The following is a 16,132-nucleotide window of genomic DNA, read 5'->3' as shown; positions in this document are numbered from 1 at the left end:
AAAAGAAGACTGAGAGGGGACCTGATCCAGGTTTATAAATATCTGAGGTGTGGCGGCCATAGCGGTGAGGCCAGTCTCTTTTCAGTGGTACGTGGAGACAGGATGAGGGGAAATGGACATCAGCTGCAGCATAGGAAGTTTCGCACGAATGTGCGTAAGAACTTCTTCACGGTGAGGTGACGGAGCACTGGAACAGGCTGCCCAGGGAGGTTGTGGAGTCTCCTTCTCTGGAGATATTCAAGTCTTGCCTGGACGCCTACCTGTGTGACCTGGTGTAGGGAACCTGCTTTGGCAGGGGGGTTGGTCTTGATGATCGCTAGAGGTCCCTTCCAACCCCTACAATTCTGTGATTCTTAACTAAAATAAGGCCAGGCTCTAAGGAGGATGATTGAAATAGAGTTCTGGGGGCCAATCTACGAGAAGAAAACTCCAACAGACATACCATCTATGTTCCCTGTGGTTAGGGCAGGAGAAGGTTCCCCACAACACACCCTGGGGTTAGGGAAGTAGTATGACTAATTCAAGCACATCATACCTCCTCCCTCTGAAAACTAAGGAATCAACACTGGAATGGAGCTCCTACCAGTTTGGGACTGGGATTCAGCCTCCAGGCATTTCTTACTCTCACTACTTTACTAACTGGCAGATCAATTTCTCTCTTAAACACTGCCCTCTTTCTTCCTCTATTACTCACCTCCTCTCTTAAGAGTAAAATGAGTCAACTATGTAGCAAACCAAGAAAGAAAAGGAAGATATGTTTATTGGAAGCTGGACAGGTCTATCTGCTATTGCAGAGAGTGGGCACAGACTCCTACCCATAAAGATAAGCCTCTACAGCCTTAGCTCTAGGAGTTAGATGTTCCTCCAAGCATGAGGCCCAACCTATGGAGAAGGATTTACTGATATGTATTATGTTAACTTCCACTTTCAAGCAATATAAAATGGATGATTGTAAACCCTTGAAATCTAGTTTTCTAGTACAAATACTGGTAGATCTCTTAAAAAGTCATACTGATATAACAATTATGCTGGATAGCACTGCTTAATAGCTGCAGTAACACAGCATATTAAACTATAATCTATGATATTTCAATTTTGCACTATGATTACAGTTAAAACAAATATTATGTTGAACTGTGTGTATGACACTTTCACATTCCTCTACTCAGCCACTCATAAATCAACTGTTAGCACATTCGAAAATCTTAGCTTGACTTCAAGTTTCACAATTGCTAAATATACCAAAACACATTGAAGTCCTTAGGCAGAACGCAAGGAAACTAGGAGTTGTGAGACCAGCATGCTTCAAAGAGAAAAAGGGAAAAGACCAGCAAAACTAGTAATAGGCAAAGGAAATCAATTAAAGAATTGGAAGTAAAAGAATGTCTGGAGGGTTATAAAGCAACATACAAGGGCTGCTCCAAAAGTAATGACTCCTGTTTCATTATGTTGGTTCACAATGTCAGAGGCAGATGTTGGTGGTATGGCAGCAGAGGTTGAACCTTTCCACCAATATCCCATTACATTTTGTTACTGTGACAGATGACAGCAGAGGGGAGTGTGTATGGCGCAAAGATGTGGAATTTTATTCCTCCATGAGGAAAAAGATGGCATCCATTGACATTTGTCAATGCTTGCTGAGCATTTCTGGAGACTAAACAGTGGATGGCAGCACAGTGAAATGCTGGATGGTGCATTTAGGCAATGGTGACAGCAATGTGAAATGGTGTTGGACATTTCTAAAAATTGCAGCAAGTAGGCTGAACAAGTCTCCCTTGCCTACGGAATGGAGAGGATACACCATCTCTCAGTTCTACCCCTAAACCATCCCTGAACAGTCTTGTCTTTCACCTATTTCTGCTTTGGATCCACCCTGTATACAAAAGGCTCATCAAGCCATCATGCAAACTAGCTAGGTTACACACAAGCAGATCTTCATTTAACATGATTCTGGTTAGCCCCATAAAAGCTACGTCTCCAGCTTTCAAGCAGTCTTAGCTTCCTCTACCACACTGTGCAGGCACAGATGCAATGAAGTTGTAAACAATTTTCATCTATCCAAGCCTCATTCTACTTTCTATAGCTGTATGTGAATCACTGCGTGTTCCAGTCGCCAGACTCTGCACATGAGGGTGTTCGTTTTGGAACTGGTTTGTATACACACACTTAGTCTGTAATATCACAAACACGGTTTGTCTGAAATCATTCACATCTGAGTGACTGCTTTCTGCCACATTACAGGTGTGGAAGCGTCACTGGACCACAAATTCTACCTTCTTATTTTGGAGTTAGTAGAGTAGGACAGACCTACCAGTCCAGAGCTTCAAGCTGTAGTAGGTAGATTTCTACCATCAAAGTGATTCTGGTATCTCTACACTACATAGTAGTCACTCTAATTCAAGAATAGAGAGACTGATGTTTTATGAAAGTTGAGATTCACCCTCTATGCATGATATCATTTACCACCTCAGAGAAAGCCCAGTAGCTGTGGGCTTCCCATCCAGCTCTGGCTCCTATATGGCAAAGCTACAAACTAGACTTCAAGTAAAAGCAGAATTAATACACACTTGTCAGGCAGCCAATTCAAAGCAGCAAGACCTGAGAAGGAGGCTGAAAGCTTGATAGCTTTTCTGGTTTGACTGGCTGCCATGATGCCCAGGATGACCGATGACACTTTCTTGGGCAGGAGCCATCTCCCACAGGGCCCACGCCCTGAGCAGAGCCTGCTCTCCTCCAGAGCAGCTGGCTCCTGCAGAGGGTTCGCTGCCTAGATGTTTGCCTCTTCCCGACTCCTGAAACAGGTCCTACTTGTACAGGGGCTTGGTGTGTCTCTGGTATGGATAATTACACATTTATTGAGCTTGTGCAATCCAAGCTCCAGCTTCAGGCCAGAAGTTCATTGCTAGAGGGGTTCAATAATTTCCTCCTGAGAATGGAGCATTATGTCACTTGCCAAGTGTGTCAGGCAGTTTTCCAGCCTCCTGTTGGGTTACTCCCATTTTGACTACTCTAGTGGCTGGATAGTGCACATGCCTGGATGTATCCTTATGCGCCATTGAGTTCATTGTCTCTGCACGCTCCAGACACCAAAAAAAACAAAAAAACCCAAAAACATACACACACATACACACACACACACACACACACACAAAGAAAAAACACCAAAAAAAACAACCAACCAAACAAACAAAAAAAAAAAAAAAACACCAAGGGAGGCTGTCACAAAGCCCTGCTGTCACAGCCTAAGGAACCCAGAACAGTTGAAGGACTCCTGAGGTCAGTAAATAGGGATGAAATTCAGCTTCCTAGCAGCAGACAATCAGCTGTTGAATATTTTGCATGCATATCCCTAAAATATGAGACCATTCTTTGCAAATCTCATCACACAAGCAGTCAGGGTTGACAATGACGTTTTTTCTGATGGAATGCTTAATAATCTCAGGGACACACCACTTATCATGCTATAGATGGTGCATACATGATAAAAAGTGATGGTTCCTCCCCAAAAATTCCATCTCAGTTCAGCTTGATGTCATGTTCATTTTTCATTATTCTTGTAGCATCATGAAGAACTGAATCCTTAATAGCATATTATCGTTTGACAGTTAAGGGATTACAAATATTGGCCATTCTCTTTGTCATTAAAGGATCATTGCCTGTCTTTTCACACACGTACCTGAAGACACTGAAGTTAAGAAAGCAGCTCATCTCTAATTCCCCTAAGTGATATTACATCATGCTGCCATGCTAATTAACAGAGTAATTGTAGTGCAAACAAACTAGAACTCTTACACAGGCAGTTTTAATTTATTATGGAGTTTGATACCATTATGGTAGAAAACTAGGGGAATGAGGTTATAGTTTTGTTATCAATATCAAGGTTCATGTGTGTATAAATGTTCCTACTCAGCCTTAACATATCATTTCCCACAAGGAGCTGCATTAAGCTTTACACCACATTGCAATATGATATACAGTTCTGCAGACAGGGAAACAGAGGCAAGGAGCCAAAGGCTTTTCATAGGGATCACATGGCAAGTGAAAGACACAGCCATGAACAACCACCTATCTCTAGTCTACAGAATCCCTTTACTGGACACTGAGCTGAATATCCTCCATCTCAGACGTGAGCATAGGCATATAGGCTGATTATGAGAAGCAACTTACAGGAAGACATGGATTTTAGTAGAGAGCAGACTAGAGTCAATGAACTAACTTGATTTAATGGGTAACTCAGAGTGGATAATTGAGAAATATAAATACAATCCTATTCAACAAACATAATGAGCAGATAAACCAGGATCTAACTGTAGACAGATAACTACACTGCTATAGATACAAGGATCCTTTTCCCTCATGGGATTTATCTACAAGACCTGTGCCCCCCAGACTTCAGAGATCCGTATTCAAAAAGGAGCAGGGAACTCATAAAAACGATTTGGGGATATACAAGCAGCACAGCCTGGTGATTTCTTTCCAAGTCAAGGATGCCACCATCAGCATAACCTCTCCAGCTTCAGCTCTGCTGCAAGGGACTGGAAGGAGTCTCCAAATAAAAATCTCATTGTTGTTGACCAATAACTGTGCCAGACCACCTTAAATGGACACTGTGCCCATCTGCTCTTCCTCTCCTCCCCCACACCTCCTCCCTCAGGGTTGTAAGCCATCCTGCAATATTTTAAGTAGCATTGTTCTCCTCCCCTCAGAAGCCCCTGGACCATCTGAGTGGCTATATATTCTCTCTATATTGTTTGTTATTCCTGAGGACATGCACATTGCAGAACATACTAATAAAAATTTCATAAAAGAGGTTGCCAAAGGGGTGCGTATAAGGGGATTTGTAAAGCAGACACACACAGCCTCCATTCACCATTAAGAAAGGGCTGTAGCAGGCCAAAGCAAGCACTCCTGTGCAACAAGAAGGAGCTGTGCTACTGAATGGGACCAAAAGATCTGTATCGTCCAGTGATTCAATATAAGCAAATACAAAAGCGAGTTCCTTTGTAATTCCGAGCAAGTTAAGCAAAAGACATGAGGAATTAGCAAGAAAATTCCTGCGCAAGGCATGCCAATGTAACCACAGAACCACAGAATCGTAGGGGTTGGAAGGGACCTCCAGAGTCCAACCCCCTGCCAAAGCAGGTTCCCTACACCAGGTAATAAGTGCTGTGCATCATGTTAGTGTACTGCCTGCCTACTCATCGCCTAGCAGACTGCTTGCACCTTCACTCAGCAGAGATTAAAACACAGGGAGTAAATGTTGACTAGAAACGTATTTAGGTACAGATATGTGGTTGTTTCTTTTTTTTCTTTTTGGTAGCTTTAGCACTCTAACAGCTCTAGAGCTGGAAATCTGGAGGCCACCTGCTGCAGGTAACGTGAGCACCTTCCCTCAGTCAGACCCAGCTAGAACAGATGTGGGGACATCTTCTAACACTGGTACTATTAGGGGATGGAGGTCGGAGACTTGCCAAGTTCACGTCCTTCAAGGTGATCAACCACACTGAGAACTCTGCAGCTTCTTATTGCTGACCTCACGAGTGTAGGATTGCAGATTTTTATTTTATTGTTCATTTCCTGCAGACTGGGGCTCAGTGGAGGAGCAGTAGGGCTAGTACTTAACTTTAAGGCTGTACAAATTTCAAAAGGTGCTAAATAATAGTTTGAAGCTTTGAACAAAATCATTAGCCTCACAAACTGTCCTGCCTCAAGGATAGATTTCGTATGAAAGGAGACATCTAGAAAGCTAAGGTGCTAAAGAATGCTTTTTGGTGATCTGTTTGATAACTCTCTCCTTTGAGTCTTTCCCTAGGGGATCAATACCGTGCTTGAAAGATTTAGCACTCTCTTCTACTAACTCTGGGATTGTCAGCTGAGATTTTCTCTGCAGGGTATGGGGTTGTAAGCAGCATTAAAATTCTTCAATCTGGTCTGAGTGTAGAGTTCAGTGGATGCTGTGCCCCACTTCTAAGCTACTTCTGCGTTGGTGGTGGTCGCACACTTTTTATCTGAACTGTATCTCTACCTCCTGGACAGAAAGTACAGTGCAAACGTACATCATTACAATCAAATGCAACCAGTAAAGAAACAAAAAAACCCACAAAATCTGCAAACACATGTTTTGACTACACTCAAGAGGTGGAGCATTTACAGAATTGTAAATAAATGACTCTGTGAAGACATACGTTAGGAAATTGCTGGAATGCAGCTTACTGGCCTCACAGAAAGTTACAGCCATGTGAAATGAGCGCTCTGCCATAACCAGTTACACGTTACGGATGTTTTTATTATAACATATATTTACAGGCTTCATGATCTGTCTTGTAAATACATACTACAGAAACGTTAGAAGTCAACTTTCAGTGCCTTCAGTACAGAGCCTTCAGTATTTGCCAGCACTACCTCAGACAAGCAGAGACAGCCTCTACAAGATTCCTGCAGCTGCCACTATAGGAAATACTTACAAAGTACAGGAAATACTTACGGAAGCAGCAAGTTTAAAGGAACTAACTATCTTAACAGTTAGAAAAGAACTTGCACACAAAAAGTCACACTGTCCAGAGGAGAAGCCTCCTGAATTACGTGAAATACATTGATCCAGACATAGGCACTTGGGTGGGCTGTTGGCCTGATATAATATCCTGGCAGGATATTACTACAACACGAGGAAAATATTTGTAGTGTTTTCCACCCAATCCTCATGCATGATCTACTGATGTACCATAGTGAACACTGGTAACTGTTCTCCTGGCAAACAGATGTGTGTTGCATGAAGCACCTTGGATAGAATTTTATTAATGTACAGGAATATATTTGTTGAGAAGAACAAATTCTTTCCCAGATGACAATTTGTGCTGAATATTTCATATCCATTCACCAGTTCAGCAAGTTCCACGTATGTACATACCCAAAACGTACAGATGTTCACTGTAATCTGCCTAATGAACATCATATGTACTTAATCAGTTTTGAAGGTCAACCATACTTTAGTATTTCCAAATATCTTTGGAACCAACCTAATTAAACACCTCAATTAAACTGAGCAGCAAGTTTTCCTCAGACACGTTTACAGCAACTAGCCTGCAAAACCAGCTACAGGCTCCAAAGCCATCCAGCATGAGCACCAGAGACCTTTAAAAGCCTCTTCCAAATCAAACGATTTTATGATTCTACATACACACAAAAATACATGCTCATCTCATAGTGTACATATGTAACTGCAGATGCCCTGCTTCTCTACATGAGTACTCATGCAAGACACCTTTTGTATGTCAGCGATACTTTATGCTGGGTTTTCACATGCAATGTACATCTTATTTTCACACACCAGTTCATACACACACTGCTGAGCATCAGATTGCAGGCACACACGCACACGTGTGTGTTGTGAAATACTCTGGCAAGCTTTAGGAAAACGTTCTGTCAGACATTATGTTGACAGATGTAGACGCAATGCATCTTCCAACTTACAGAAACCAGTCCAGACATCACCTTTCCATATGCACAGCCAAAACTGGAGTGTTCAAAATCCAGCATTGACATAACATTCAGTATTTCAGTTGTTATCGTTTGACCCTTTAGTCCACACTTGTTCGAGGCAGCTTCTTTATTATTAATATCTCATCACACCGTGCAACACAACTTCAGTGTGTCCTAATTTAATTTTAATTAGTGCTGACTTCTTTCCTCACTAATGAAACAGTGCTCATTATGAAGTGTAATTGAAGACCCCCAGGGGGAGGGGCATCTGGAGACTTCATTGTGTTGGTCCCGGCATCCTGCCCAATAAAACTCCCTCCTGAACGAAAGCAGTTTCATCGTTAATTCATTCTGCAGGGGGGCTAACTAGCTGCCAGCTGCTGAGTTCATACTGCTCTTAGGAAGAGCCCAGAGCCTGTTTGTTTTCTCCAAAGAAACAATTCCAATTTTCTAGTGACTAAAATACTTACATCGTAAATCCTTCACTCTTGTTGTTAAAAGTATCTTTGAACATGGGCTGTTACAAAAGTGTGCCCCTTCATTAGATGCAGACTATTCATGAACTTTTTCTGTGTGTGATTTTAATTGAGCTTGAGTGATATAAATATTGAGTTGTGGTTCACCCTTTTTAAAAAAAAAAATAGAAGAAGGAAACTCAGTTTACTAGCAGTCTGAGATGACTCAGGCAACTGCAGCAAGAAACAAACTCATACGAACAAACTACAGGTAGGTGGTCAAATGACTATCCTTGGAGACACACATGGAGTCCCAGCAGACATGGAGAGATGTCTGTATGCTCAGAGCATCCCCAGAGCCTCGGTTTCTTTGCTCGAAAGGTGTGTAATCATTGTAACCACACTGAAAAATTCTTCAGATGACTGCACGTATTTGGTTTCTGGCACATTCAGGACTTCTTGTAATTTTGGCTTTGAATGTTTCCCTTCACACAGTTACTGGATGCAACACAACTGCCATTGTGTTCTCCCTGAATAATGACAGAGTATCTACAGGGATTATCCAGGGACAGTTACTGCATATTAAAATCACCTCCTGACTTGATCCAAGCTAAGTCTGGAGTATTTCAAGCCTCTGTAACAACAGGACAGAGCAAAATGAGGCCTCCAGGCTTACCTAACCATCAGAAATGGCAGTTATTCTAGCACAACAAGTGTCCAGAATCTGGGCTGTTGGCACCATGTCTACCAATACATACACAGATAAGTTCAGGGAGGAGATACACATTCACATACACAACTCATTTGATTTTGCACTAAGTTTAATTTCATCTGCATGGGATTAGGCCTGAAACCAGGTTTTAGCTGCTCTGCGCTGGCATCTAGCAATAATCCAAAAAAGTTTATATGAAAAAAGCATCTCCTGCCAACAGGACTGCCAAAAAATACACATCCTTTCTGCCAGGATGGTAAGAAGTGGCTAATTGGGATTTTCCCTAAAACCAGAGGAAATGTATCTTATTTAGAGCAGTGGAGACTCAAAAATCTTTTCCGCCCATGGCTATAAACAACACCACAGATTATATTCTAATAAGTAACTAGAGAGTGAGACAATAGAATGACACACAGTAACTCTCAGAATTTTGGGCCGCCAAAAAATATCCTATAGCTAATGGCAAAATCACCATTTTGTTTCTGATCCTACAATGCTTCTCTGGGCTAAGGTTTCCCAGTCAACTTTGGTGCGTGCACACTGATCTGCAACACCTTCTGCTACTCCATTCCAGGGCAACATTTGCCAAACAAAGGTAACATGTTTCCAAGTTTTTGTTGTCCCATTTGAAAGAACAAGTATCCTCTAGGGTTCAGAAGCAGCTCAGCACCTTTGAGAGCAGTGGCAGACTGTACAGTGTGCTCAAAACATGGAAAAAATTGGTATGTTTACACAAATCTAGTCAATTTCCCCAAACCTCAGATCAGTGACTCTTCATTAACTTTTCTGAGATAGCCCTGTGTAAAAAAAAAAGAAGCTGCAGAAGAAAAGATCTGTGGACTATGGTGCACTTAGACTACTGCTTCTGGCTTAGTTCTGAAGCTGAACTACAATTTCATTGCATCTCATATCAGAAAAGCCTGTGTTCTTGGGACCATTATAAGCTTGGGCTTAGTTGGTAAGAAAGCCGGGGGAGACCCAGGGAAGGGATTTTGCCTACTGACTAACAGCACCCATCACCAGCAAAATATAATTCGTAAAATTCAGTTCCTTTAATAAAAAAGGGTCTGACAGACACTGCTGTTGTGCTATTAACCTTATCCCAGTGCTGTTACATTAGGGGGATGTACACTATCTTTTCGCTGCTCATTATGGAAACTGTGCAATTCATATCCTCCCAGGAGTGTTCCAATTAGCCAAGCTTGCATCTCTCAGCTTTCCATCAACTTGCTGCATTATGCTGGGCTGGAAAAACTAATCTCTTACCACAGGCATGAGCAGAAAGCCTGCAGTAGCATATTGCTGCTGACTCTTCAGACACATTCTCTCTAAAGTTGTAGGTTTTGGTCTCATCAGCAATTCCAGAACCTTGGAAAGTGAATCCAACAATGAAGTATTTTAAAGTAGCTAAGAGACAACAGAACCACACCTCTGAACTGAGTGAGAAAGGCAAAGGCTGCACATAACCTTAACCAGACTACTTTTACCCACTGAGCCTGATTTGTACTGTCCAGCATTAAATGCACAATGAAACAACTGAGAGACACATTTGACAGTCAGCTCAGCTCTGAGGCTTTGCTAACTTGCATTTCAAAGGACTCCCACTGCAGCCCCAGCCTGTGAGCTCTGTAAACTCACAAGCAAATGAGTTCTAAGATGCGATTAGAATCATTTCACTTTGTTTTGCTTTATCCAGTTTAAAAGCACATGATTTCTGCACTGCTTCCATAATTAACCTCATTTTGAATGGCAAACACAAAATTATTCTGGCTCTCTTAGATGAGATCACATAAGAATGAATTCTGTCCACAGGAAATAAAGCCTGCTTCAGCAGAGGATGGGTGCATTGGCTGGCAGTGCATCTCAAACTCTGATCACACCTCTCATTCCACACACAGTTGACAAATGACGTTGCTAATTCCCTGGTGCACGTCCTGCCACAGCCAATCTGATCTGTCAGCAACTCCAGTTACAGTAGCTCCTTAATGCAGTGATGCTTGAGCTGGCACAGGGAAGGCAGTGGTGTGTTGCTGCTGTGTGCGTGTCTGAGCTACAGCTAGAACAGGGCATGCGTTCAAATGTAACCAAAAGCTTCTGGCTGTGCTTGCTTGTTGCCAACAGTTCAAGGCTTCGGTGGAGACAGAAGGGAGTACTGATAGTGTAGATCTACCAATCAGGAAACAGGCTAAGACTCAAGTTGGAGTGTTAGAAAGCTTTTTTTTTTTTTTTAAATTTTAAATTATTCAACAACTTGTATCAGTATAGTATTTAAGATTCCATCCTTTGGAAGCCTTGTTCAGCTGTCCTAGAAGTATGAAGAAACAGCTACACATGCAGAGTGATGCAGAGCTGCTGGTGACAGGGCCTGCAGCTCCTCAGGCACTGTACTCCCAGTCCTTCCCACGGCACACTGACTGGAGCACGTGCTGCACACCAACACTCACTGCGATGCAGCTGGGGAAGCAGAAAGGGTGTTGCACAGGGTACTGCACAAACTGAGCAGCCCACAGACACTACTGGATGTACGCTGCTGGGTACTCCAGAAAGATAGGAAGGTAGTGAGGGGGTGTAATATAAAAAATACGTATATGTGTGTATGTATGTGTGTGTGTGTGTGTGTGTGTGTGTGTTTTTAATAGCTCCTCTGCAACACATACAGGAAGAACTTTTAAAGCAAGTTCTACCCCTGAGACCACCTTATACAATCTCAGCAGTGCAGCCTTCTCAGATGACTTGTGATAGAGCCCAGGTCTGAGATCTCTATAGGGAATAGACATAAACAGCATTTTGTATGCTATTAGTTTTTCTTAGTTTGAAATGCAAACTGTGCACGTGTGCATTAGCAAGATGGCACATTCCACTGCAAGGGGAGTGAACCTCTCTGGAGGTGACATTGGGCACAGGTTACACATGCACAGAGCAGCCAGCTGATGTGTGAATCCATTACTGTTACCAGCAATGCATTCAAATGACCTACTTTTTAACACTGTCACAATGGCCCACCAGAAGAATTCAGTAAATTACTGGAATGTAATTCTCTGCCTACAGTGGCAGAATAATAACCCATGCAGATACATAGCAGGTTAATCCTTCTCACGTCTAGCTATATTTTTTCCATGCAAAACTATCAAAGAAAGCTGGAAGAAGCCAGGAAAGATCTGTTCAATTGTCTGAGTGCTAACTCCCTAAGGTCACTGTGTAAATGGTGCTAAAATGGCAAGTACCAGCTTCTCATCCAAGCTAAGGGTGCAGAAACTCATTCATCACCTAAGGGGCACAGACTCATCGCTGTTCCCACTCTTCACTGTGTATTGTCCCCTTACATTTCTATTAAGGAATTTGCTACATAAACAGCAACTGTCATGTTCTCAAGTTAGAGCAACCTACTGAAAAACCTACTTCAGAACTCCACTTTCATGAGCAGATGCTATTGTTTGTCCCTGTATTCCTTAAACATTTCCACGTGGTCCTGAAAGAATGCTTTGCACCTGCAAAAGTGTATAAATGCAGCCAGATGCTTTTAAGCATATAATTAGAAAGATTAACAGTGGAAGGGCAATACAGGATTGTAACAGCAAAGGGACCAGTGCAGATAGGATGGTATTTCAAAGGAAAAGATGCTCGCCCATCTCTGAAGATCTCAGTTCACAGGAAAGACTCCACAAAGGAGGAATCTCCAACCAGAGATCCTTCCCCAGTGGCACTCGGCCCTTAACTGCTGTCTAGGAGCTGCAGCCAGGCTGCGCCCCTTCCTGTCCCACAGCTGAATTGCCTTCACCTGTGCTCCCAGGGCTGAGCGGGTCCTTTCCTCAGGTGCTCAATCAGTGCTTCAGGCTGCGACTCAACAGTTCCACACATGCCTATAATATAACACCCAAATCCAAGTAAAAAAAAAAAAGAAGAAATTAAATCATAGCTTTTAGTAATCTCAAAAGAGGAACAACTGTACTGACTATAAAAAGATTATAATGAAACAATGGTCCTGTTACAAGTTTGTTGCAAATGCATTAAGAATATGCTGAAAAGGCACCTATAAATCAATACATCTTTGGTATTGGCCAGAGACAAGCTTAAGTAATTAAAAACAGCTGATTTCTACAGGGCCAAATTTTTAAAAACGAGGTCTTATGGAGATCAGGCTCTGTACACATCTCTTACAGATGAGCCAGAGCTGCAGACAATCCTGATGATCCTCCTGCTACATCTGTAGGAACCTATCTCCTGTGTCTGTTCTAAGCCTATCAGCAGACACACTTGGCCAGCAGACAGCCCCAGAAGGTCTGCTCCAAGATGCTGGTATACTCCTGGGCCATCAGGGAACTGAGTGCTTGGCATAGACGCAACTCCTCTGAACCCACATCAAAGAAGAGCATGAAAATGCAGAGAAGGAGCTGGCTCAAAATCTGCTTATCCTAGAAAGTACTGTGCTGGCAAACATCTCTCCTCTGTTCCCAGCATTTTAAGGAATGAGGTGCTTCTGGAAATCAAAATCACTGTGTCCACTACTCATTTGGAGCCAGGGAAAAGATACAGACTGTAGGACGACTGCAAGGCAGCAATTTATCTATCTCTCCACAACTCTGAATGCATGCTTGCTCTAAGTAGGACAGATTGCAGCAAAATAGAACTGAAAAACTCTTGACCAAACAACACTAGTATATTAAAAATATATATTTTTTTTCCTTCACAGAATTAAAAAAAAAAAAGCCTGAAGCCAGTATTTCATTCATAGGATACAGAAAAGCTCTGTCCTCAAAGGCTATAGGCACCTAAGTGTTTCTATGTTCTATTTGACATCAATTGGCATGTTTAATGTCATGAGGCATGCATAAAAAGCAAGCTGAGCTAATAGAAGCATGAAAAACTAAATGTTTGGGTCTAAAATAATAAATATAAATATCCAGACACAACAGAGATCCTCAAATATGTCTGTCCACACACGCCACATAAGCATATCTCTTTTCAAATTAATAAAAATCCTCTCCATTTGCCATTTTCTTCCTCTTAGTATTTAAAAGTTTGCTTAGCAAATGGCCATTCAGGCAAGAGCAACCATCTATATTGTGATGTTTTATTATTTAAAGGTTTTAAAATGTAACACAAGCAAGATGGGTTCAGCTCACATAGGAACAGGGCGCGGACACATGCAAAACTAGTGAGGAAAAGAAAGAGGCTTTTCAGTCCTGCAGAAACCTGCACTTCATGCAAGAGAACAGTGGTGTGGGAAGCCATGTCGTGCTGTGCAATTAGGCATAGAATATGCCACGTGCTAGCAGCACAATCAGCACCAACTTTGATTGAGCACAGGGCCTCATGGCCACAACTGCAGCAGAAAAGCAAACTGGCTGAAATCAGACTGCAGAAGTCTCCAAGCTTAGAAACAGCCCTTCAGAAAAGTCCTTGCCTGTGGGTGTTCAGAGCTGGCAGCCCCTGTTCCAGGCAAAGCCCAAATGGGCAGCTCCTGGCACTGGCTCCTGTCTGCCAGAAGCTCCTGCTTTTGAAGTATTCCACACTACATATCTTGCACATAAAGGGTCTGCTTTGCAGGCCTCTTGTTACCTGCTCCCCCAGACAGATGTTCAGGGCTGTCTGTGAACAACAGTTTGGGAGTCTATCTTCACTATGCTGATCAGGTCTGAATTAGCAGTCTAAGGTTGCAAGGCCAATTAGAAATGAATTTTTATTTTCAATGGGTTTCTCAAATTAAATCACAAGCCAAAAAAGCAGCTCAGTCCTTCAAAAGCTGCAATTTGTTAAGGCCCTAAGGGCATTTTGGCAAGTTCTTCACAGTTCGATTCAAATATTACCTCCTTCTCTCTGCTGCCAAATTTCAAGATAAACCTCTCTTCCACAGATCACTTGGTGTCAGTATGCATCTTCCTGGTAGTGAGACTGCAGTCTGCATCTTGGCTGCCCAGTTCTTGCTTTTAGGGCTGCTGGAACAGTCACATGCTTTGCTGGGGCTGCAGAAATCTCTGCCCAGAGATCAGTGTTAGGATGAAAAATCTTGCAGAGCACTGCCATTCACCATGTAGTTCTTCTTGTCCTCATCACTCATTAACACAGGCGTCCATTAAGAAATCTGATATGCTCCAAGTCATCCCAACTGAGGATGAGGACATATTAAAAATAATAATAATTTTAAAAATCAATTGCATAAATCTAATGTTCTTTAAAATCAGTTTAATTTTGGCCACAAGCCCTATGGTATCTTTATCATCGTAACAATCCGAATGATTCAAGTTGCTACGAATCCCTCCAGTGGGAAAGTTCTAGATAGTCTGGATCAAGCCTTCCTCCTGTCTGTGATGTGCTGACTGTTAGTTAAGTGACTGCACTTTGAACAGGCAGATCAAGTACTATGTTAACACGGGTTAAGAAAATGAAAAAATAATCTCCATATTTTGTTGAACAATTTTTTCTCCAAGATAATATGAAAGTTACATGTAGTGGACAAGTCCAAAGAGATTGAATTTAATCTGCTTTCGAAGTTGTTTGTAAATGGCAAGAATAAACGTGAAAAGAATTTCTGGACAGATCTCCTTCTATTTTGCAAGCTAAAGGAATTTGCTGAAACAAGATCAACAGTTACTTTGCTTATAGTATTTTGCACTGGATTCCAATACATTCATTTCCTTCTAAATAGCTACCAACTCTGTTCCATCCTAAAATGGGCCTCAGCCAGTACACCAGATCCAAACATCCCTTTACTTTAATGGTACTCAAAATTAGAGGCTGCATTTTTCAACGTGGAAAGTATGATGAATCAAAGAAACCCAAGTCAATGACCTCTTCATTCTGAGTGTGTGCAACTGAGATCTCGGTTAGAATTCTGTGACACAGAATCCTGGAAAATAAATCATGAATTTCCTGTGGACAAATAGGCAAGATAAAGACATTTGATAAGAATTTTTAAAAGCATTTTTCATGTTTATTTTTGAGCAAACATTTCTTGAAAGTTTGAAAAAGTTCAAATCTTTCTTTCCAAAGTACCCATTAATTATAGGCTGGTTTCCTAAGAAAACAAGTCCTATGCAGTTCTGCTCTGTTACATGTTTGTGCAAGTTTCCTCATTAATAATCATGAGATTTATTAATACCTACATACTACAGATTGTGTATCAGTTCAACTCATTTGCCAGTGTCAACTAAATTGGACAAATGCCAAATCTAGTTTTAGCAAAAACTTTTGCAAGATCTTTTTGCAGAAATCCCTGCCCCTGGAGGTGTTTAAGGCCAGGCTGCATGAGGCCCAGGGCAGACTGATCCAGTAATTGGTCTTGTGGCTGGCAACCCTGCCTGTGGCAGGAGGGCTGGAACCTTTTAGGTAGTTGTAGAGAGCTGTAAGGTCTCCCTGAGCCCTTTTTTCCTCATAATGACATAACACTGCCCTTAAGACTTTCCATCAGGAACCTGGACATCGTACATCCTGGTTGGAGTAAGTGATATGAGCTTGAACTCACAAACCTCTGCAGATGCCTTTGAGA

At 42.0% G+C, this 16,132-nt stretch overlaps 1 long non-coding RNA gene across 1 annotated transcript in view; it reads right to left on the bottom strand.

Annotated features, from left to right (window-relative positions):
• LOC116217261 overlaps positions 1–16,132 on the bottom strand; it is an 83,351-nt gene that overhangs the window by 27,827 nt on the left and 39,392 nt on the right. The window lies entirely within an intron of this gene.

The sequence above is a fragment of the Meleagris gallopavo genome, chromosome 17, assembly GCF_000146605.3.
Source record: "Meleagris gallopavo isolate NT-WF06-2002-E0010 breed Aviagen turkey brand Nicholas breeding stock chromosome 17, Turkey_5.1, whole genome shotgun sequence".
In the NCBI taxonomy this organism is placed as follows: domain Eukaryota; kingdom Metazoa; phylum Chordata; class Aves; order Galliformes; family Phasianidae; genus Meleagris; species Meleagris gallopavo.
This window is presented reverse-complemented; position numbering and strand designations above follow the sequence as displayed.